We start from the raw sequence: 23854 nt of genomic DNA, 5'->3' as shown, positions 1-23854 counted from the left end.
CATAGTGAATGTAGGCCCTGATATCCTCATTATGCAGCACACCCTAGGGAATCGATGAAAATGCACCTTCCGAATCATCCTTAACTAACTTAAAAGGGTGTTTCTTGAAGACTGGACAAGCCCTATCCTTAATCTCAACCACCAGAGGAGTTGCAATACCAGAAACTGAAGCCATTTCAAATCCTAGGGTTTGTAGAAAACTGAAAGTCTAAACAGATAAATACCTTGCTTCATAGCCCGGCATTGAAATTCATTTTGGAGTCGCTAAAATCATTGTAGAAATCGCCAAATTGCTTTGCTCTCTTCTCTTCTCTATTCTCTTGATCGCATTGTGACAAATGAAGTCTCAAAATGCACGTTTATCTTTGAAAAACTAATTTTCCACTATAATAAAAGCAGCAACTGATTACCATGATTTTCATGAAATTGCATACCGAAGCACTAGATCTTTCTAAAACTTCTCGATACCATCTGTATATGTGATTCAATCCTTCTGCAACCTTCTAGAAATGATTATAGACCACTGAAGAGGGGATTCTTAGAATCTGCATGAAAAGCTCCCCCTAAGGCATAAAGCCCTAATTACTGGATGAAGATCCTGCACCGGATTCGGGTGCAAACCCATTGTCATCTAAGGATTCATCCTTTCTTACCCATGTCTTCTCATGCTTCACCTTGATCTCTTCTACTTTCTCTTTTTCTTTCTCATCTGATTTGTTCTTATCTACCAAAATATTGTTCTTGCTTCTACAGTACTTTGCAATGTGACTGGTTTTGTTGCATGCTTGACAAACAACATTATTTTGCATAGGTCTGAAGCTCATCTGATTTGGTCTTGTCCTGCACTGATTAGAGATATGTGCAGACATTCCACAAGCATACCATCTTTTGTTTTGAAAGTTATTCAATACTGGTCTACACACATTTGACTTGCGACCAAAATTATTGCATATGAAACACTGATTGGTAAAGGTAGGAACATTATTCTTGTTGTTCACTCCATTATTCATCCTACTTCTGCATTGATTCGTGGTGCAGGAGCACCTAGAGTTTAGTTGCTATGTCAGTTAGATGTTTGAGTCTTAGGAGTTAGGGATCATTTTATTTTGGTTCAATAAGGTTTATGGAGACCATTTGTAATGTCATTTCATGTTTTTAGGTTTGTATGTCAGAGTTGGAGTCATATTTTGCAAGTCTATAAAAATTTGTCAATGTTGTCATCGGGATAAGTTATATCGATAAAGTGTCATTGTTGTAAAAACTGTCAATGTTGTCATCAGGACAGTTATCCCGATGAGGTGTTGTTATGGTAAAAGAAGTGTCAAGTTTGTCATTGGGATAGTTATCCTGATAAAAGAGTCATCAGGATAGTTTCTTCTATCGGGATTGACAAATATTGTTTAGTCAACTATGGGAGGTTATCCCGATAGTTGTCCAATTTCCTCGTTTGGTATAGCTATGCCAACATAGGGACATCGGGGTAAGTTTACCTTATTGGAATTGTACAAAAATGTTATCCCGACAATATTAGTTATTCTGATGGGTGAAAAGGACTTCAGTTCAGGATTTCTATCCTGATGTTGGTGTCCAGTGTTGTTTTGTCAGTTCAAAATTGTTATTCCAAATGTCAGTATTCAAATTTGATTTTTCAAATGTGGGAGTCGAACAATCTTGTAGCCCAACGGTCTGTTGTGACCACGGGAAAGAGCACAAATTTGGTATAAATTGTGTAAGCCAACGGTTGGAAATAGTTTTTTGGGATGCAATATGAATTTTGAAAATTTGAGTTCCTAAAGTTTTGTTTTGAAATCATTGGCAACTAATTAGAACTTGTTTTTCTGTAATTACTTTGTTTTTACACTTGTATGGTGTTGTATGGATTCTATTTGATTGAACAGTCATATATATGGATAGAATATTGACTTATCCTCCTGTTGTTGGTGATTTGAGTTTCTAATTTCTACAAAAAAAGTTTAGCAATTTTACACATGGTGACCTGGTTAGTAGGGTAACTAGGGTTTTAAATAGCCATTAAATCAATTCTCCCACCCTATCTTGCATCAATTCACCATATGACCAAACTTATTACAAGTAAAGCATCTACCATTGAATTTATGAGCATTAGGTTGTCTTACCAGAGGATTATTGCTTTTCTTCTAATTAGGTTTTGCATTTCCTTGTCCAAATCTGGAGGATTCACCTTTCTCAAATCCAAGTCCTCGCATGTCCTTTCCATGTCTCTAACTCTTTAGCATCTCATCAGGCCTTGTTGAGATATCTTTGAATTTGTCTTTGTACTCATTAGCAGTAGCAAGTTCATCTCTCAAAGTAGAAACCTATCTCTCAAGTTCTTGACCATTGTTCCTTGACTGTGTCAACTCAAAATTCAATTGATCATTCTCATAGGTAAGCCTGAAGCATTCATCTTCTCTTTCCTTCAATGATTGTGCCAGATTATCTTCATTATCTTTGAATTTGTCTTTGTACTCATTAGCAGTAGCAAATTCATCTCTCAAAGTAGAAACCTATCTCTCAAGTTCTTGACCATTGTTCCTTGACTGTGTCAACTCAAGATTCAATTGATCATTCTCATAGGTAAGCCTGAAGCATTCATCTTCTCTTTCCTTCAATGATTGTGCCAAATTATCTTCATTATTCTTTTGGTCCTCAATTTCCTTAGTCAGCCTCATCACAATGGATTGCATCTCATTCTTCAAAGAAGCATTCTCTTTTTCAATCTTGTTAACTTCATCAGCTTTATCTTGGTATTCAATGATCTGATCTGATCTTCTTTCTTCTTCAAATTGTCCATAAATTCCTTTCTCTTCTCTCTAGAGACATTTTCTTGATACTTCAAATCATTAATGATATCATCAGCAACATTCAGGTTCTTCTTCAAGGTACAAATCTTATTTCTTGCATCAAGATCCTCAAGTGCCACACTGTGTTGTCTCTAAAAACTGGAATCCATTGAGTCAATCTCTTAGACCTTCCTCAAGCGGTTGGGATTCTTTAGAGGTACTAGGCTCTGAAACCAATTGTTGTAATTAGGGATCACTGAGAGGGGGGTGAATCAGTGATCTACCAGTTGACAGATTTTCAAACTTAACTTTTAACCACTGGAAGCATATACTTAAAACTGAAATGCAGAAACAAATAAAAAACAACCACAAGATCATAACACAAGTATTTTTACATGGAAACCCAAATGGGAAAAACCACGGTGGGATTTAAACCCACAATATTATTCCACTATGGCCAGTAGAAAAACAATATTACAAATGAGGAATGTATAGGCATTTAGGCTCACTACTCAATTGTAATAACCTGGAAGGCTACAACCCTCAGGGAAGTCTCACTATCTTACACAATTGATTATAATGGTGAATTACAATGTATGAACTCAAAAATAGCATCTACTATGCTTGGATGAGTTTTGGTTAAGAACAAATTAACTGACTAGATCACCTTCTATATTTTGCTTTATTCTATCTTGAACACTATCTCAGTCAGCTACTAGATCAAGAATGCACGTGTGAAACTATGACAAAACCGATTCTCGATCACCTCTCGCTTCCATATAATAACATCATCCACCAAAAATATCACCCACACTAAACTTATATATCAGTAACCACAAAATAGGTTATACATCATGTCGGCCTAAAGGTGTAATGTGTAGATACATGGTAGCTTTACCGGATCCAAAAAGATAAATGCAGATCACCAAAATGATGATAAAATAATGTATCTAAGTTGGCCCAATCAACAAGAAAATGATTCAATGCATCACAATCACCGCAAAGCATTTAGAGCCAAAAATGCTCTATTCTTCTTGAAATACCAATTAGCATCTTCTTCTGGATAAGAAAAATTGCAACCACCAGAATGAATCTCCATGAAGAGTTGCCATCAATGCCAACCCTAAACCAAGAATCAGTCACTAGAAATCACTGAATGAGTGTCAATTTCCAACAGATTGATCCTAGATGACACTGTTGAACTTACAGATCCCACTGGATTAAAACTCATGGACTTTACTATTCCTTAATTCCACTATGTTTAGTCAAGAATGCCAAGAGAAATTGAGGAGGAAATCAGCTTCTCCCAGGAGACTACCTTTGTGAACATATTTGCAGGATTGTCACTTGTGTGAATCTTCTCAAGCTGTAACTGGCCATCCTCCAAAATAGACTGTATGAAGTGTTACCTAAGATGAATGTGTTTTATCCTTGAATGAAGAGTAGAATTCTTTGCAAGATGAATGGCAGTCTGGCTATCAGTATACAATGGGATATCCTCTTGCATCTGGATCAATTCTTCAAGAAAACATTGTAACCAAATCATCTCCTTTCTATCTTCAGTAGCAGCTACATACTCAACTTCAGTGGTTGAAAGCACAACAACCTTTTGCAGTCTAGAAATCCAACTAACTGCAATTCCCCCTACAGTAAAAACACACCCTATAGTACTCCTCCTTGTATCAATATCACCTACTAGATCAGAGTCAACATATCCTTTGAAACATAATGCCTTGCTAGAAGTACCTCTCAAATACCCGAGGTTCCATTTGACAACATTCCAATATTCCATTCCCACATTTCTCATTTACCTGCTCATAACTCCCACTACATGTGCAATATCTGGCCATGTGCATACCATCACATACATTAGGCTATCAATAGTTGATGAATACAAGATGTTAGACATTTTATTTACCTCTTTTTGTGTCTTTGGACACATCTCCTTAGTTAATTTGAAATGACTAGCCATAGGTGTACCAACTTCTTTTGCATTTTGCATGTTAAATCTTTTAGTACCTTCTTTATATACTCACTTTGGGACAAAGTTAATGTTTTATTTTTACCATCCCATGAAATCCTCATACCAAGGATTTTCTTAACAACACCCAAATCCTTCATAGCAAATGACTTTGCCAATTTATGTTTAAGTTCATTTATATGTTGCATGTTAGACCTAGCAACAAGCATGTCATCAACATAAAATAATAGGATAATATAACTATCATTATCCAATCTCTTAAAATAAACACAATGATCAAAATGACATCTGTGGCAACCTTGTTCAACCATGAATTTATCAAATTTTAAATACCATTGTCAGGGTGCTTTCTTTAGGCCATACAAACTCTTCTTTTGTTAAAAGCTAGGGTTGTCGTTGCACCAAAAGATCGACCTGTCAATGCCTGATATAACCACTGGACTTATAGAATCCATAGGAGGTTGTTAAACCATGTCATGAATCCTCGTGAGGGATGCTAGCCCACTGCCAACAATCCCCTCCCAGCGTCACTCGTCGCAGCCTGTGTGATTCAAACCTGTGACGAAGCTCTGATACCACTTGTTACAAGCTAGGGTTGTCATTGCACCAAAAGATCGACCTGTCAATGCTCGATACAACCACTAGACATAGAATCCATAGGAGGCTGTTAAACCATGTCACAAATCCCCATGAGGGATGCTGGCCCACTGCCATCATCTTCAACCTGCACACTAACTCCTCCTTACCTTTTACCTCATATCCCTATGGTTGTTGTATGTAGATTTTCTCCTCCAAATCCCCATGGAGAAAAGTTGTTTTAACATCTAGTTATTCAAGATGCAAGTCTTTTGCAGCCACAAGACTTAGAATAGTTCTAATTAAGTCATTTTTACAACTGGAGAAAATATTTAATCAAAATCTATACCCTTTTTATGTGCAAAACCTTTAACCATGAGTCTGGCCTTATATCTTTTCTATCCTCCATCCTCCTCCTTCAACCTATAAACCCATTTATTTGGCAAGGCTCTTTTTACTGCAGGTAATGGGACCAAGTCCCAAGTCTGATTCTTCATCAAGGAATCCATTTCCTCTTTCATGCCTAGCTCCCACTGTTGTTTGGCATCCACCTGTAGTGCTTCTTCATATCCTTCTGGTTCACTAGAATTAGTTAATAAAATAGAATACAAAGAAGGAGAAAATCTTTCAGGAGACCTACTTAACCTCGTAGAACATCTAACACTTGCAGGAGTTTGTGGGATATTTTGTTGTTGTTGAGCATTAGGTACCAATGGCATTTTATTTTTCAGGAATCTCATCCAACACCACATATTCCTTTTTGACCTATTCATGCTTATTTTCCCACATTTGTTCTTTATACATGACCTTCTCATTGAATATAACATGTCTACTTCTAATTATTTTCTGATTTTCAAAATCCCATAACCGATAACCAAAGTCATCCATTCCATATCCAATGAAGGTACATTTTTTAGATTTAGCATCAATCTTGGTTTTGTTTTCTTTATCAACATTGAAAAAAGCTTCACAACCAAAGGTTTTTAAAAAAGAATATTTTACCTTTTTACCAATCCATGCCTCCTCTGGAATGCCATCATTCAAAGGATTTTAAGTTCCTCTATTTATCAAATAAACAACAGTATGTACAACATCTGCCCAAAATTGTAGGGGCAGTCCAACATGCAATCTCATGCTCCTTGCATGCTCCATGATGGTCCTGTTTATTATCTCAGACATGACAGTTTCTTTTGGGGTTCCTAGAACCATTTTCTTCCTTCAGATTCCATTGAAGGAACAATAATCTTCAAATGCTTATGCTTTGCTACAATACTCGCCTCCATTATCAAATTTGAGACATTTCAACATTTTTCTTATCTCATTCTCAACCAAAGCTTTCCACAATTTAAAAAGTTCTAAAAACATTCGATTTTTGTTTTAAGAAATATACCCATGTTTTCCTGGTTGCATCATCTATACAAATAACATAATAATAAGAGCCACCAAGAGATGATACCTGAGCTGGTTTCCATATATCTGAATGCACAAGCTCTAATTTCTCACTATTTTTCTCTTTCTCAACCTTCAGAAATATGACTCTTTTCTGTTTACCATAAACAAATTTTTCACAGAATTCTAAATCAATCTGCTTCAATCCTGGTAACTATTTTTTAGAGTGAAGGATTTTTATCCCTTTCTCACTCATGTGCCCAAGTCTATGGTACCATAGTTTTGAATTTGTCCTTGCAACATCTATTGTAGTTGTCCCTGCAACAACTTTTGCTATATCAACTAGGGTAGAATAAGTATTACTAGTACAAAAATACAATGTGCCTACCTTTGCACCTTTAGATACTACTAATGCACCTTTAGTGACCTTCTAGACATTGTCTGTGAAGGTAACTATGCAACCTTCACTGCCCAATTGTCCTGTAGAAATTAAATTTCTTCTTAAATTAGGAACATGTCTTACCTCCTGCAACAACTAGTCATTTCCATTTTGCAACTTGATCTTTATCTTTCCTTTTCCAACAATCTAGGAGGGCTCATCATCACCCAAATATACCTGTCCAAAATCACCTTGACCATAATCTAGAAAAAACAATTTATGGGCTGTGGCATAAAATGAAGCCCCTGAATCTATTACCCAAGAATCATTAACATTGTCTAAACACAGGATCAAGACATCTTGTAAAGTATTACTTGTAACATTAGCTTCCTTACTATCATCTTCATTTCCATCTCCTTGTTTGTTTTTTCGAGACCAACAATCTTTCTTTAAATGTCCTAGCTTTCCATAGTACCAACAACCCTTTCTTCCTCTAGATTGAGAGTGTCCTTTCTTTGACTTCCCTCATGAATTCTCATGCCCATGGCCTTTTCCTCTTTCCTTTGATCTTCCCCTATTCTCTACACTCAACATAGTACCTGATGATGTTGAAGTCTCACCTGTGCTTTTCCATCACATTTACTTTCTTAGGATAACACCAACAACATCATCAACTTTCAAAGTGTTTGTACCAAAGACAAAGTTACTTATAGCCATAACCAAGCTAATCCATCTTTCTGGCAAAGAACATAAAATTAAGTGAGCCCTAACCTCTTCATCAAAGTTAACTTTTACAAAATAACATTGGCTAGTAATTGTATTAAATTTATTTAAATGATCTGCTACAGATCCTCCCTCACTCATTTTCATATTAAACAAATGCTTCATAATAAATACCTTATTCGAAGCTAAGGGTTTCTCATATAGTTTAGCTAGTGCTGACATCAAATATATAGTCATTGTTGCTTTTGATATACTAAATACCATATATGGTGTAAGAAACAACTGAATGGTTCCCAGTGCCTTTTGGTCCAGAATATCCCAATCTTAATCTCACATCATGGTTGGTTTCTTTGTCTTTCCTTCCAATGGCCACCACAAATCCTTTTGATATCCCTATATTCTCCCAAGCCATTGACATACTCAATACATCAGTTGTGTCTAGTGCAACATTATCTGATCCTCCTACTTCAAAACCCCATCTTCATCATAGGTTTCTTGGGGTACTCAAACCTACTATGATTGATTGGAGGCCTTCACCTTTGTAGTAGCCTAAGAAAAAGTTTGAGTAGGGACCCGCTCAAGAGTTTCATCATCAAACATTAGTTTTGGTGACTTCTTTGTTTGTTTCTTTGCCCACTTTTGTGTGTGTTTTTAAAGAGGCCCTACCTTCTATAGAGTTTTTCATTGTCCCTCTTCTAGAGGTTGATTATGTGGCTCTTGTTTTGATGCCTAAGGATGAGTCACCCGTCTCTTCTTCAGAGGGGAATTTGTTTGAATCTTTAGAGGATATTATGGCATTGTCCACAATATTTACATGGTTTTGAACTCTTTCCTCTCAAGATATTTTGGATGAGAATGTTGAGGCTGCATCATCTTTGGCTCTTGCTATTGGTGAGGTTCCTCATACTACCCTTATAAGTGTCCCTCTTTGATCTCGTCTGATCAATATTGGAAGGATGATGGTCTAATGGCGAAGAATATCTTAGAAAATACTATTTTTATCTTGGTGCCTATTTGTGTTCTTTTATGCTTTCTTTTACATGTATATGCCCTCTTGAAGGATGCAATTTACTCTGTAGGTGCTTGAATAGAAGAGGTAATATCTATTTTTAAGTGATTTTTTCTCTCTTGGAGGAACCAAGTACTCTATAGGTTCTTGGAAATATTGGATTTTATATTGTGCCTTTCCTCTATTTGTTAATAATCTTTCTTCTATTTTTTATATCTTAACTTTTAGCATTCGGGGATTATGCAAAGTGTGAGGGGCATTTAGGCCTTCTTCCATGTTGAGACAAATTTTGTTTTATCTTTGTCTTCATGTTCCTTTCTTCAAATCCAAAAACTTTGAGACCATGATGAGTAACACATACCTAGCTATATGCATAATCTAATTTCACTATTGTAGAGTTCTTTTTAACACCAAATAATTTGACCCCCTATCTTTTTGTGTTTTTGTTGATGTTGTGGGTATCATGTGTCCATTTTTTGCAAGGTGGAATTCTATGAAAACATCTTGTTATGTTGATGTGACACAACATCTCTTCTCCTTAGATGACATATGTAACACATATCATTCTAATGAGAGGCTATCATATTTGCATTTTTGCATATATGCATATCTGGGTTTATATCATATTTATCTCCACCTCTATTTATCATGGTCTTTTATAGTATCTTTTATCCACTACCTTTGTGAGGGTCAAGCCATAATCTAAATTAATCATTAATCTTTTATTTGGATATCCTAGAACATGGTTTGTAGAAATCACATTCCACCATATTGTATGGCTATCTAGAATAATAGAACTTTCTACTTATACTAGCACAATCTAAAAATATTTAATCTTAGTAATCACTATCTTTGCAATCTCTTTCGAGTTATTATTTTTGTATCAAAATTTTCACTTTTATGTCTAACATGTTTGTCTATAGCTAACAAGTTTGTTATGAAACATCTCAACAACATATCATGAAGGTTTAGGTCTCTTCCATGGGGAAAACTCTGTACAGATAGAGGATTCTACTTCCGCTTTGTATCTTGGTAAATTTTTCCTAATTTTTTCTGATTATTTTAGCTTGCATCTAACTTATGATATGCTTGCTAAAGTGGAGAAAAAATATAATGTTGTAAATTTCATCCCATGTAATTCCACATCACATAAGTGCCTTCCCTTTAAGCTAAATTGGAGATATCCCTTGTCTTCCATTTGTCTACTTGCAAGACTTTCCTTATCATCCTTTTTTGTCCTCTTTCTTAATTTTGTTGATTGTTTGACTTGGGATCATGTACATGCCATGTAAAAATATCCATGCAATGCTAATGTCCCATAAAAATACAATTTGAAGGTATTCATTAGAGAATTACACCTACTATTTTTAGTAGTGTAATGCATCCTTCTGTGTCCATCGACTTGGGATTCGCTTCTGGGTTGTTTATCTTTCCTTATTCACTTCATTCTTGATTTCTAATCAATCAAATCATTTGGAAAATTTATCGATATTATTGATCACTTTCACTAGCTTTTGGCTACATTTGTTATCACCATTATTGCACTCTTTTATTTCTCTTATCCACCATTGTTTCAAATTCATGTGTTAGAGGTTTTTTGTGCTCATCTTCAATTTGACAGGCTTTCTATTTCCTAGTATTGAAGGGGAATTTCTTCCCTATTTGTTACATCTTTTATGAAAGTGGGGGTCTAACTATGGAAGACCTCTTAAACTTAGCCCCAACGTCTTATCCTTTTGTCTTGTGTGAAAGTTCATTGAAAGAGAACCATGCTTGTTGGAAGCTTCACTTTCTATACTTCAGTGTGCTTTTTCATCTAATCTATTTTCTTTTATCCTTGTTAGTGTTTCTAGCTTCGTTTATCATTGTATTTTACCCTTTATAATATAAAAAACATCAAAATTTGAGGTTCTGTCACTTATATATATATATTTTGCTATGGTCTTTGTAGTGTGTTCGTATAAGATGTCAGTGTGGTGTTCTATCGTCCATACCCTATGCATACATCCTATACAAAGAGCTTTCCGAGGTCACCAGATGATCTCTATGACTTGTGCTTTCAAGTTTCATGATCTAAACATTTTTCTCTATTGGTACTTGATAGCTCTGTGCTTTGTTCTTATCCTTGAGTGGAGAGGAAGATTAGTGAGTCCTTGAAATGTTTAATCACCTTTCATAGTGGTTCACTTCTCCCACCCTACATTGTTGTTTGAAAAAAAATTATTCCTTCAAGTTTTGTCTTAATCTTTTGGACGGGGAATTACATTTGGTATTAGAACCCAAGTTATAACACTAGGACTTTTGGTTCATATTATTTCCCATGTGTTTGTTATTACTAAGCTCATGAGTTGTGTAAAAGCTTGTGTTGTGAGTCAGTTGTTTGTCTTATTGCTTGGGTGTCTTCTATATAATTTTGGTTATTTTTGTGTGAACCAACCCAAGTATTGTGTTGTGGATGAAGAGAGCCTTCTAGGACTTTATACACTTGTTAGGGGAGGATAGATACCCATCACTAAGTTTCTTTAAGGTAGTTGAGCATCAAAAATCAAATGTTTGTCTTTCATCTAAAACATTCTTATAGAAAGTGGGAAATCTCATCCTTGAATCCTGAAAGGTAACATTTAGACTTCCATCATCAATAGTTTTAAGGAATTGGGCATCAATATTGTAAAGTGCAAAATTGGAGAACCTTAGCCAATTCTCCACTTGGAAGTGGGTGGGAATTTAACCAAGGTTTAATTTTCACTTGGAGAGACTTTACATTCAAAAGAAGGGGACAAATATACTAGATCCAATATAAAGGATGCAAAGGATTGAATACTAGGTAGATGAATGGAATCAAACCTCTTTTGTAAGTTGATTGATTGAATTAAGACAAAGTTTTGAAAATGAAGACAAATTATGCAAAAGCAATGAGCTACAGGTTCAGGATTAATCCGTGCACCTAGATCTGAGAGGTTTGAGATAATTCAGAGCTGCTCTGCAAAATTCAGCAAAAGTTGCAGGGATCGTGTGTTCAGACATGGGCGCCCTCCTATTGGTCCTCTGAACTTTCTACACATTTAAAAGGGTTTTTCCATCTCGACGAATAAAGCTTAATTCTAGAAGTACAACTGCACACAAAAAGAAAGGGAAATGTGTTGGGAATAGGGGTTTGTCTTCAGATCAAACCCCGATTTTGGAACTAACCAAGTGGTTGAAATAGTGTAAATGAAATGAATGAAACTAGAAATCCTCCTCTTTGAGGGGATGTTGAATGAAATTAAAATTCTTATACCTCCTTGTGAATTTTTATTTGCCTCCACATGGAATTATGGTTTCATGAAGTATCATGTTGATCTTCTCTTCAATGCTTGAAATCTTGTCTTTATTGCTGCTCCAAGACTTAAAGGAAGACTGAAAATGCTCAATTTCTCTTGAATGCTTGAATTCTTGATCTCTTGAATGCTTGGATGCTTGATTGAATTTCCTTAGATCATGTGTGCTCTACCTTAGATGTCAATTGAAAGGGGAAATCCCTCTTATATACTTGCTAGTGGGTTTAATTAACTGATTTTTCTGACTTGGGCCGACATAGGGGGGATTTTCCCGCTCTAATTTGAGATGAGCCAAAGGGAGGGACCTCAAGATAGGCCCCAAATAGGGGATCCCAGGGTGCCACTACCTAGTCCCAGTGAGGACCAGGGTGCCATGCCCTCATCCTTCCCTATTTTGGGGCAGGATCAAGGTGCCTTTGAGGTACAGGTTTGAGCAAAATGCAGGTTTTGACTTGTATGAGGATATTCAGGTCTCTGATTAGGTCAAGGGACGCAAACACTAAGGTGAAGACCCAAATGTAGTTGAAAATTTCAAGGGGTGCAATTTTAGGACGTTATAGTTAGCCCCCACTTTAGTGGGAGTATGAGCTTATGCAAATACTATTGGTAAAGTACAAGGAATTCAGATTGAAATACTTTCACCATATCAAGGAGGCAAGATTCACCAAGCCCCCAGTGGACTTTGGGATATTATGACTTCAATGATAAGGTAAAAGGGAAGATCGTGAGAGAAAGAGAGAACCATGACTGCAACTAGTAAGGTTCTCTTACTATGAGTCATGAAAAGAATACCAAAAATTACAAAGCAAAGGCAAAGTTCGCTAAGTAACTTAAAGTATCAAAAGAGAGAATCATGAGTGGAGTATATGCCCCCATGTTTAAGAGATTTCATATGCCTTATTGGGAGAAATTTCTTTTAGGTAGGATACACCCAAAGAGGACAAGCATATTATCACAATAATTTAGCCCTCAAGAGAGGATAAATCAAAGGATAGTGAACACAAAACACGAGGTAGTTTCACCTAGCTTTGAAGTCAGTATGCTTTTTATGATAACACATGTATATCATGTATATATATGCATATAATCGTCCTCATCCCCCAAAGAGAGGAAACCACCATGGAAGAAGGGAACACATGTTACTTTTGAGTCAACATGGGAGAGACCGAAAGAGATCTCAACGCTTTGCATCATCCTTAAGTAGACAACACTAGGGAAAATAAATATAATAATAGGCAGAACAAATAGAAGAATGTCACAAACAAGCAAGAGAGGAGAGAGAGAGAAAGAGTCTACAGTGCTAATGAAGCTAATCAAGCACGTCGTCATCCCCCCGATCTTGTTGATCATTATTTCAGGAAGGTGGACAACATGAAAGAGGAACCACATCGAGCATAGTAGATGGAGCTATCACAAGTTCCAAACAAGGACCATGCTCTAATGATAAGTCACTTTGTTCGTTAATAGGAGCTAGGATTAATGCTTTAGAAAAATTTGCAGATAAGTCATTGTTAATGTCAACATATTCATATTCATCATTAGAAATATTAGGATCAAATTTTTTATCATTAAGAACATTTTCACCTATTTCTTCATCAAGATTAATAAGAATAGGAGCTCTAATAGGAATAGAACTATCATTTGTCTTAAGCATTTTGCGTCTTGAAGAATTAGGTTGAACATCATGTTTAGGAGAAAATGGAATCATGTCAATTGTTGGTGTTTTGGGAGAAGAAATGGTTTGGGAAGAAACTTCACAAGATCTAGCATGATGTCTTCGTCAGTGTTCGCTTGCACAACAATTTCGTCTAGTCTTGGTTGAAGGTTGAGGAGGGTTAGGTTCAGTAGGTATAGGCTTTGTCTCTTCTTTTAAGGAAGGATGAATGGGTTGAGGTCTTTTAGGTTGAACAATATGAGAGGCCAGTCGCTTCTCTCTATAAGATGAAGGAGGAGGAACCACACCATATAAGGGAGGAATGGGAGGTGTAGCAAGGAGACCGGGTCCATCATGAGGAGCAAGGATAGGTCTAGCCTCAGGAGGGATAATTTGTTTTTTAGGAGGAAGATTTTTTCTACCTTTGGGAGGAAAAGGAGAGCCATCCATAGGAGAATGAATGGATTCTTCTTTAGGAAGAAGAATATCTCTTTTCTTAAGAGAAAGGATGCTCTTCTCTTTAGGAGAAGGAATAGATGTCTCTGTGAGGCCCTACCTCGAGCTGTCATAGCATTTCAGTTATTTTCATGTTGGACCTATTTTGGATACTATATTTTGATGCATTATGGACCTGAATTTTATATGATCTCATGTTATGGATAACATTTATATGATTATGTCATTTACTTTGATTTGCAGTACGTCATTTTTATACTAGAAAATTATGGATGCATGCTCTATAAATGATTTAATTCCATGTTTATGAGGATGATGCCATTTAGTAGATGATTGTATGTGGAAGTTATCAGATAATTGGATACTTGATTTGTATAATTGAAATTTTATGCGATGTCTGAATTGTATTCTTTTGATAATAGTATATGTGATTTTTGGAATTACTAATATGCAAGTGAGATGTGTAACAAAATTATTCCATGTGACCATGGAAACTATTCGGAGAATCAAGCCTAGGGCTATGTGTGATTGTAAAGCCAGGGGTTGTCTATTTGGAGAGACAACCCCTCGTTTGTAAATGTGTTTTAATTTGTAAATTTTATGCTTGGATGCATGTTTAATTTGGAAATTGTTTAATTCATAAATTCCAAAAAAAGGGACATTTGCCATGTGTGTTTTAGTGATGTGTAATTCTTTTTGTAGTGTCACTTGACACATGTGTTGTAGGATGAGTTGGCATTGTCATGTCTCTTTTAAGGAAATTTATTTTACCAATGCATATAATTTCAATCATCCTAAAATGGTCCCAAGAATGTCTTGGTTAGGGTGCCATAAGTAAGGTCAACTCAGGGTTGACCCGTAGGTAAACTTTAGGTAGACTTTCAAGGGGTTAAACCAACTCCTAGAGTCAGTTTAGGAGCATTTTTAGTGGGCCATATGATGTACCTATGGATGAAGGCCAAATTTAGCCATGTGTCCACTCCCTAGGGCCTGTTTAACCTCCCCAAAAATTGAGTTTCCCAAGTTGGCCGAATTTCATCTTTAGAAGAGCCTTCCTTGGTTAGATAACTCTCCTCATGAGTAGCATTGCTCTTCCCCATTCCTTTTACCCTTTTTGAGGTGCCTTGGCTAGGGAGTGTGTAAGGTATTGGGATGACCAACAAATGAACATCCTTCACCCTTCCCAAGTGGGGTGGAAAGAGTGAGGAGTGTCTTCATAGGGATTGGGAGGGAGAAGTTTGATCACCCACTCTCCATTTTTGGAGACTTTTGAGTAATTTTTGGCAAGTTTTGGTAGAGTATTTTGGCTAAGTCTTGAAGGAGGAAGATAGGGGATTTGGGTAGCTCTTCTCCAAAGAATTCATCACCCTTTTGTTGGCAAATTGAGGTTGGCTATTTTCTAATTCTTGTATGTCTTTGTGTTGTTGAAAGTTTTTGTTACAAGGTGATTTCAATGTTGGTTTCTTTGTGTGTGTGAAGATTGTTGAAGTTCTTCCCTATGAGTTTTTCCTTCTTTTTGGTTATTGTGTTTCTTTGAGTTTTTTTTTATGTTATTGTTTTGGGAGTTTTCAAGGCCAAACTCACCCTTGGGAGGGTAGAGTGGCCTTGGGTGAAGGGTTGTTTGACAACCTTTGAGTGAGAGGCTCTCTTTGGAAGAGAGTGAATCTCAAGGGATTTTGTGACCCTTGCTACATAGTAATATGTTTATGCAATGGGGGTCATAAGGGGAGTTGTTGGCTTGTATGCCTTGGGGGTCATAAGGAATTGTACGGACAAGTTTGGAACTTGTGGATGTGTTATATTTGCAGCTTTGTTATGGCATTATGTTCTCTATTTGCAGAATTCTCCTCAAGGTACATAGTCCACCTTCACCCCATTTGAAAAGTCACATATGTGATGTTGTGTAATCCTTGGGTTGGGAGTGTCTTTTGTTGTTATGAGTTTTCTGCATGTATGTGTTTGAATGTGTGTTTCCCATCTAGCCTTGATTCTCCTAGCTCGAGGGTGGCTTCTAGTAAGCCTAGGTTGGGAGGTGAGCCTCCATGGTCACAACCTTCAAGTTTTATTGCAGGTTTTTCTTGGGAAAAGATTCAGAAGGGGAAGCTTTAGAATGATCCTATTATTGTATTTAGTTGCAGAAAAAAAAAAAAGATTTCCTATTGTATTTTAGTTGCAAAAAAAGAAGAGAGTTTTCTTATTGTATTTAAATTGCAGAAAAGAAAATGTATTATTTGACTAAGTTTTACCATGTAATAAAATGTATTTTATCTGAAGTATATTTCCTTGCAAAGTGAAGAATGCAATGCTGAAGTTATCTTTTAAATGTTATGCAGTTATAGGAAAAGATTAAGTATGAAAGTTATAGTTGTACTTTTTAATCTTACATTGCATCTTGCTATTATTATTTAATGAATTCTAGAAAGATATAATTGCAACTGTAAATAAATTAATTTCTGGTAATTTTTCATTTCTGTAAATGCATATTAAGTAGAAAAGTAACCAAACCTAGATAATAAGAACACATTAGATATTGCAGTTTATTGTATTAAATGTCTTTATGCAAATGATAGTTGCAGCTGTAAATAGAGATATTCTGTCACATTTTCCATTCTATAAAAGCATGTTTAGTAGAAAATATTATTAACCTAGTTATTGAATATGTTAAATCATAGGGAAAACTATAGGTTAATGAAGGACATAAAAATAATTAATCTACTATGTTTATTGATAATAACCTGCTCTAAATAATGGAAATGCAAACTTAAACCTGTAAACATATATATATTGTCATATGTACATATATATATTTTTACAAGAACTAAGCTGCTATTCTTTAAAAAAAAAGATATAAAATAGACATGTATGTTGTTGTAAATAAATAAAATATAACATGCTCATGTACATGTACATGTGTGTGTGTGTGTGTGTATATATATATATATAATTTGTTACATATAAGCTGGCCGAAGCTGAAGTCGAAGCTCCTTGCGAGCTGCCGTTGGGCGGCTCGGGTGGCTCTGTGGGCCGCGACCCACAAGGGCACCTACGACAACACTGTGGGCCATGACCCACAAGGGCGCCCGCGGTGCCACCACAGGTCATGACCCCTAGGGGTGGCCTCTGCTACCACTGTTGGCCGAGACCCACAGAGGCGCCCGCAGTGCCAGTGCAGGCCGCAACTCATAGGGGCGACCTCGGCCACCACTGCTGGTCGTGTCCCATAGGGATGTCGCGGCGTTGCTATGGGCCACGACCCCCAGTGGTGGCCTTAGCTGCCACTGCGGGTGGCCACCTCAGCGGCCGCTACCGCCATGTTTATGTCACTGTCGCCTTTCTCCTTCATTGAACCTGCGGCCCCATGCGGAAGGCATTTCCCTCCTTCACCACCATTAAACCTGCACACACGCCAAGGGCAAAAGAAAAAAAATATAAAATATGATATGTTAAAATAAGAAACACTAACCCATTTTTGGGTTAGGGTTAGCATTTAAAAAGAAAAAAAGGAGAGAAAAGTTAAACAAGCAACCCTAACCCTATTACGAGTTAGGGTTTGCTTAATAATAAGGAAATGAAATATTAGGTTAGTATATTATTAAAAAAAGGATAAATCAACCCTAGTTAGGGTTTAAAATTAAATATTAATAAAATGAGAGGAGGGGGAATTCTTTTTAAAATTTGAAAAAGAATTTCCCCCCCATTTGACTATAGCCATGTGAAGAATTTTATATAGTTAGTTTTTAATATAGTCTCTATTATCAAGGTTTAATTAAAATTGGGGATTAATTTTTATATAGCTCTATTATTCTCTTAATTGAATAAATTTTATTAACAAGGTTTATTAATGAGAATATTATATAGTTATTTTTCATATTTAATTAAATATGGATGTTAGGTTAAAATTCCTTTTTATTAATGGAAATTATTAAAGGCATAATGTTAAATTTTAATCCCATGAGGTCATTGATTGTCAAATATTTAATAGTTGAGATTTATATATCCAAGGGGATTTTAATTTGAATTTAATATAAAATGAATTAATTAGTCTAATATTATATTTGAATTAGGTTAACTTTATTAATTTAATTAAAGGTGTTTTCGTGTTCGTTCAATTAATTATTTTTAATATGAGATAACATTATCATTATTTTATTTAGCCTTGAGTATTTTAAATACTGTTGAGATAGTTAGTATCTTTTGATTTTTTTATTGGTGAAAATTTTAGTTAGGGGTTATTAATTAATTTAGTTAATTAAATTAATTAAGTTGTGATGACCCCTTTTAGGGAATAATTAGTCGTCTTTAATTATTGTCGCCATATTGATTTAGTTAATCAGATCAACTTTAGTAACCATATTCTTTAATCCTTAGTTAACCCTTAGTTAAGACAAAACTTATTTATTCCATCATAAATGTAGTTTATTTAATATATTTATGTTGTTTAAAAAAAAATGTTGTTATGTTTTCGCCCAAAAGTTTGGGCATGACATTTTGGTATCAGAGCAAGGTTTCCAACACTAGGAACCTTTCTCCATTACGTTTTGCTTTTAATAATTATTTTCTTTAAGAATTATTATTAATTTTATTTATTTACTTTATTTTATTTTATTGATCATTAAAGATGCTACCGGTTACACGATAAGCTCGTAAGCATGGTAGGGGTCCTAGACGTGCTCGCATGGCACGCGAGGATGTTGTGCAAGATGAGCTGGATCCAGAAGGGGATCGGGAAGCTCCTCCCAAGCAACCGATTGACCCCAACAGAGACATTTTGGTTGCACTCCAAAACCTGATAGGCATAGTTCAGGATAGACTCCCAGCAGTAGACCGTCAGGCAGAACATTAGAGTTCTGGGAGTCATAGATCCATAGCTAGAGAGTGGAGTAGGAGTCCACCTCCTAAATGAATAGAGGTCTAGGCTAAGCATGAGCCTGAGTTGATCCATCTACTTAAGGCACCCGCAGTAGTGGCACCAGTTATTTTTTAGAGAGTAGCTCATGATCCCGGGGATCAGATCAGAGAGATTCTACACCTTCAACCACCATCCTTTGCAGGATCTACTGATGGGGTAGAGGCTGATGCTTGGCTTTTGAGTTTAGACAGGTGCTTTATATTGCATCCCTATGAGTGCAATCTGAAGGCACGGATTGCCATTCACCTTCTGAGAGGGACAACTTCCACATGGTGGAGGCAAGAGGAGTACAAGAATGATTTATGTAGAGACACTATTACTTGGGACATCTTTACAGAGAGATTCAGAGATAGGTGCTTGTCAGAGCATTATAGGCAGCGCAGGATAGATGAGTTCCATGACCTTCAGCAGAAGGGTCTCTCCATGCCCTAGTATGAGAGAAATTTTTTTGAGCTCTTACCCTATGTAGACTACCTGAAAGATGAGAAGTTACTTGTCAATCGGTTCATCAGAGGATTGAATGTCGGCATAACAGGACCTGTTAGGATGGCAGCTCTAGGGAGCCTTCGGGTTGTCATGGAGAAGTCCTTGATATTAGAGGAGATTTAGGGTAGATCGCAGGACACGTGGGATTGGCATCGGAACCAAAACCCTACACCGTAGTCTTTTGGGTTTCAGAAACCCCATTGGAAGGGTAACCATAGGAATTCATTGGGGTCCTTTAAACCCCCTCCTACATAGCAGTCACAACAAAATCAGAGGCAAAGGCCTCCATAGGGACAATAGGGCTTTAAGCCCAAGAAGTGGCATTCACAGGGTCCTAAGTGTGACCAGAGATCATAGGGTCCTTACACACCTCCAACACGGACTCAGAGGTCCTCTAGGGGTAGTTTAAGTGGTTCAAGCAGGACAAGAGGACAAGGATACTCTAGGCCACAGGGAGCTTAGTTCCAGACATGGGGTGCATGCTTCACTTGTGGGGCCATAGGGAACATGGTGAGAGAGTATCCACAGGGTCAGATGGCAGGTGATCAGAGGATGGTAGGTTTAGAGCCTATAGTTGGGGACATGGGTAAGTCCCATAGAGTCTTCGCGGCAATTGACAACTGCTAGGCAAAGCATCAGGCCACAATCATAGAGGCTGAAGGTTTGATCAGAGGCAACAATGTTTCTATCTTGTTTGATTTAGGAGCTACTGATTCTTTTATATTTCCATTGGTAGTGGAGCATTGTGGGCTAGTTGCATCTAGGCAAGGTGTTAGTTGGGAAGTGGAGTTGGCTTTAGGAGCTAGAGTGTCTGTTGAGTCAGTGGTTAGGGGCTGTCAGCTTCAGATTGGGAGTACGACCACCTTAGTAGACCTTCAAGTCACACCTCTAGGATCTTATGGCATTGTTCTTGCCATGGATTTTCTATATGCCCATAGAGCCAAGATGGATTGTCACCAGAAGAAGATTGATTGTGTGGACAATCAAGGTACCTCCATAGTTATTTCAGGGATTCAGAGGCCATTGTCACTTCGTATGATTTCTGCTATGTAGCTTAAGTGGAGCATGTGAAAGGGATGTTAGTTGTTTGCTATCACCATCAATGATAGAGAGGAAGAGAATGAGAAGGAGCCTTCCCTAGATGATCATCCCATCCTTGAGGAGTTTGCAGATGTTTTTCCTTCTGAACTACCTAGTATGCTACCTAGTAGAGAGATTGATTTCCATATAGATCTTGTACTAGGAGCTAAGCTGATTTCAAGAGCACCTTATAAGATGACCACAAATGAGCTTAATGAGCTCAAGATGAAGCTTGAGGATCTCTTAGAGAAGGGTCACATTCATCCTAGCATCTCCCCTTGGGGCGCACCAGTCATCTTCATGAAGAAGAAGGACGGATCCCTTCGATTATGTATGGATTACAGGCAATTGAATAAAGTGACCATCAAGAACCGTTATCCCTTTCCCAGGATCGATGACTTATTTGATCAGCTTTAGGGTGCCAAAGTAATTTCCAAGATAGATTTGAAGTAAGGGTACCATCAGTTGAGGATTATAGAGAGCGATATCCACAAGACCGCTTTTCATACTAGATATGGCCACTATGAGTTCACCGTGGTCCCATTCGGTCTTACGAATGCTCCAGTTGTATTCATGAGTCTCATGAATGGGGTATTTTGGACTTTCCTTCACTAGTTTGTGATTGTGTTCCTTGATGACATATTGATATATTCTTGGAATGAGAAGGAGCACAAGGATCACTTGAGATAGATATTGCAGTGCTTGAGAAACAATCAGTTGTATGGCAGTCTGTCGAAGTGTGCATTCTTTAGATCAAAGGTTAGATATCTAGGTCATTTTATATCCGGTGATGGGATATCAGTTGACCCATCGAAGATCAGAGCTATTATGGATCAGCCAGTGCCAACTAGTGTGATAGAGGTCAGGAGTTTCATGAGTCTAGCAGGGTACAACAAATGCTTTGTTGAGGGGTTCTCCAGGGTTGCACATCCTATTACATCCCTTCAACGAAAGGGAAAGAAATTCAAGTGGAAAAAAAGGTGTGAGAGGGCCTTTCAAGATCTAAAAAGGGCACTCACTAGTGCACCTATTCTTATTGTGCCAGACCCCTCCACTGATTTCATGGTGTGCACAGTTGCTTCCTTGGATGGATTAGGAGCAGGCCTTATGCAGGAGGGTCGAGTGATAGCATATGAGTCTAGGAAACTTAAGACTCATGATCTTAACTACCCTATGCATGACCTTGAGCTTGCAGCAGTAGTGCATGCACTTGTGAGGTGGAGACACTTCATTTTGGGTCATCATTTTGAGCTACATTCAGACCATTAGAGCTTGCAGTACATATTCACCCAGCCTAATATTAATGCTCGTCAAAGGAGATGGATGGAGTTTTTTATGTGAGTATGATTTTGATGTTCACTACATCAAGGGGAAAGAGAACATAGTTGCAGATGCCTTGAGTAGGAGACATCATGAGATATGCTCCATAACTATGGAGACTGATTTGAGAGGCCGTATATTGCAGCAACTGTCAGAGGACGAGTGGTATCTAGAGGTATGTCAGGTAGTGCAATCTCAGGAGACCCTGGAAGGGAGATATGAAGACTATTCATTAGAGTCCGATGGACTACTACGCCATAGAGGGCGCATCTATGTACCTTCTTCCAGAGGATTGCATGATTTCATTGTGTTGGAGGCTCATAGAGTTCCTTATGCAGTGCATCCCGAAGTTAAGAAGATGCATGCAGATTTAAAACAATTATATCATTGGCCAGGTATGCGGTAGTTCATTGTTGTACTAGTAGCCTGATGCCTTGAGTGCCAGAGAGTCAAGGTGGAGCACTGCCATCCAGGTGGGTTGCTCCAGTTTCATGTGATACTAGAGTGGAAGTGGGATACTATATCGATGGACTTTGTCATTGGTCTTCCTATGTCAGCACATCATCATGATGCCATCATGGTGATAGTTGACAAGTTGACCAGGGTGGTCCACTTCTCACCAGTCTAGATTACCTTCACAACACGAGTAGTGGCATAGGTATTTTTGTGGGATATTGTCAGACATCATGGCGTTCCATGCAAGATTATCTCAGATAGAGATTCCCTCTTCACTTCTTCCTTTTGGAAGGCATTATAGGAAGCCATGGGTACTAGACTCAACTTTAGTACAACCTATCATCCAGAGATAGATGGATAGACAGAGAGGGTAAACCAGGTGTTAGAAGACCTGCTCCATATGTACGTCATGGATCATCAGACTAGATGGGAAGAGTACCTTCCTTTAGTAGAGTTTGCCTATAATAATGGGCATCACACTTCTTTGGGGATGCCACATTTTCAGGCTTGTATGGTAGACCTTGTAGGACACCTTTGAGTTGGGACCGCATTGAGGATAGAGTAGCCATAGGTCCTGAGATGGTTCATAATATGGAGCAGCAGGTGATTTTGATTAGACAATGTCTTAGAGAGGCACATGATAGGCAAAAGAAGTATGCAAATGTGAAGAGGATAGACCGAAGCTTCATGGTTGGGGACAAAGTTTTTCTGAGAGTGCAACCGCATAAGAGTCCAATTCGTTATGGAAATTTCTCTAAGCTCATACCTCGCTTTGTCAGACCATTTGAGATCCTTGAGAGGATAGGACCAGTTACATATCATCTAGCTTTGTCATCTATCCTATCATGCATCCACGATGTGTTTCATGTATCAGTTCTGAGGAAGTACATTTATGATGAGTCTCATATTTTGGATTGGGATGCCTTGCAGGTGGAGTTGGATGGGCAGCTAGCTTTGGAGCCTGTCCACATTTTAGCTCACCAGACACTATCTCTTCGAGGTCAAGAGCTAGACCAGGTTAGGGTCCAGTGGGATTGTTATGACGAGGTTACACCATCATGGGAGGACATAGTGCAGATGAGATCTCAATACCCCCATCTTTTTGATGAACTCTAGGAGGAAGTTCATGCCTAGAGGGGGAGGGTGTGAGGCCCTACCCCAAGCCGTCATAGCATTTCAGTTATTTTCATGATGGACCTATTTTGGATACTATATTTTGATGCATTATGGACACAAATTTTATATGATCTCATGTTATGGATAACATTTATATGATTGTGTCATTTACTTTGATTTGCAGTACTTCATTTTTATACTA

Source organism: Cryptomeria japonica, chromosome 4 (assembly GCF_030272615.1).
Source record: "Cryptomeria japonica chromosome 4, Sugi_1.0, whole genome shotgun sequence".
NCBI lineage: Eukaryota > Viridiplantae > Streptophyta > Pinopsida > Cupressales > Cupressaceae > Cryptomeria > Cryptomeria japonica.
Note: the sequence above shows the minus strand (reverse complement) of the source record.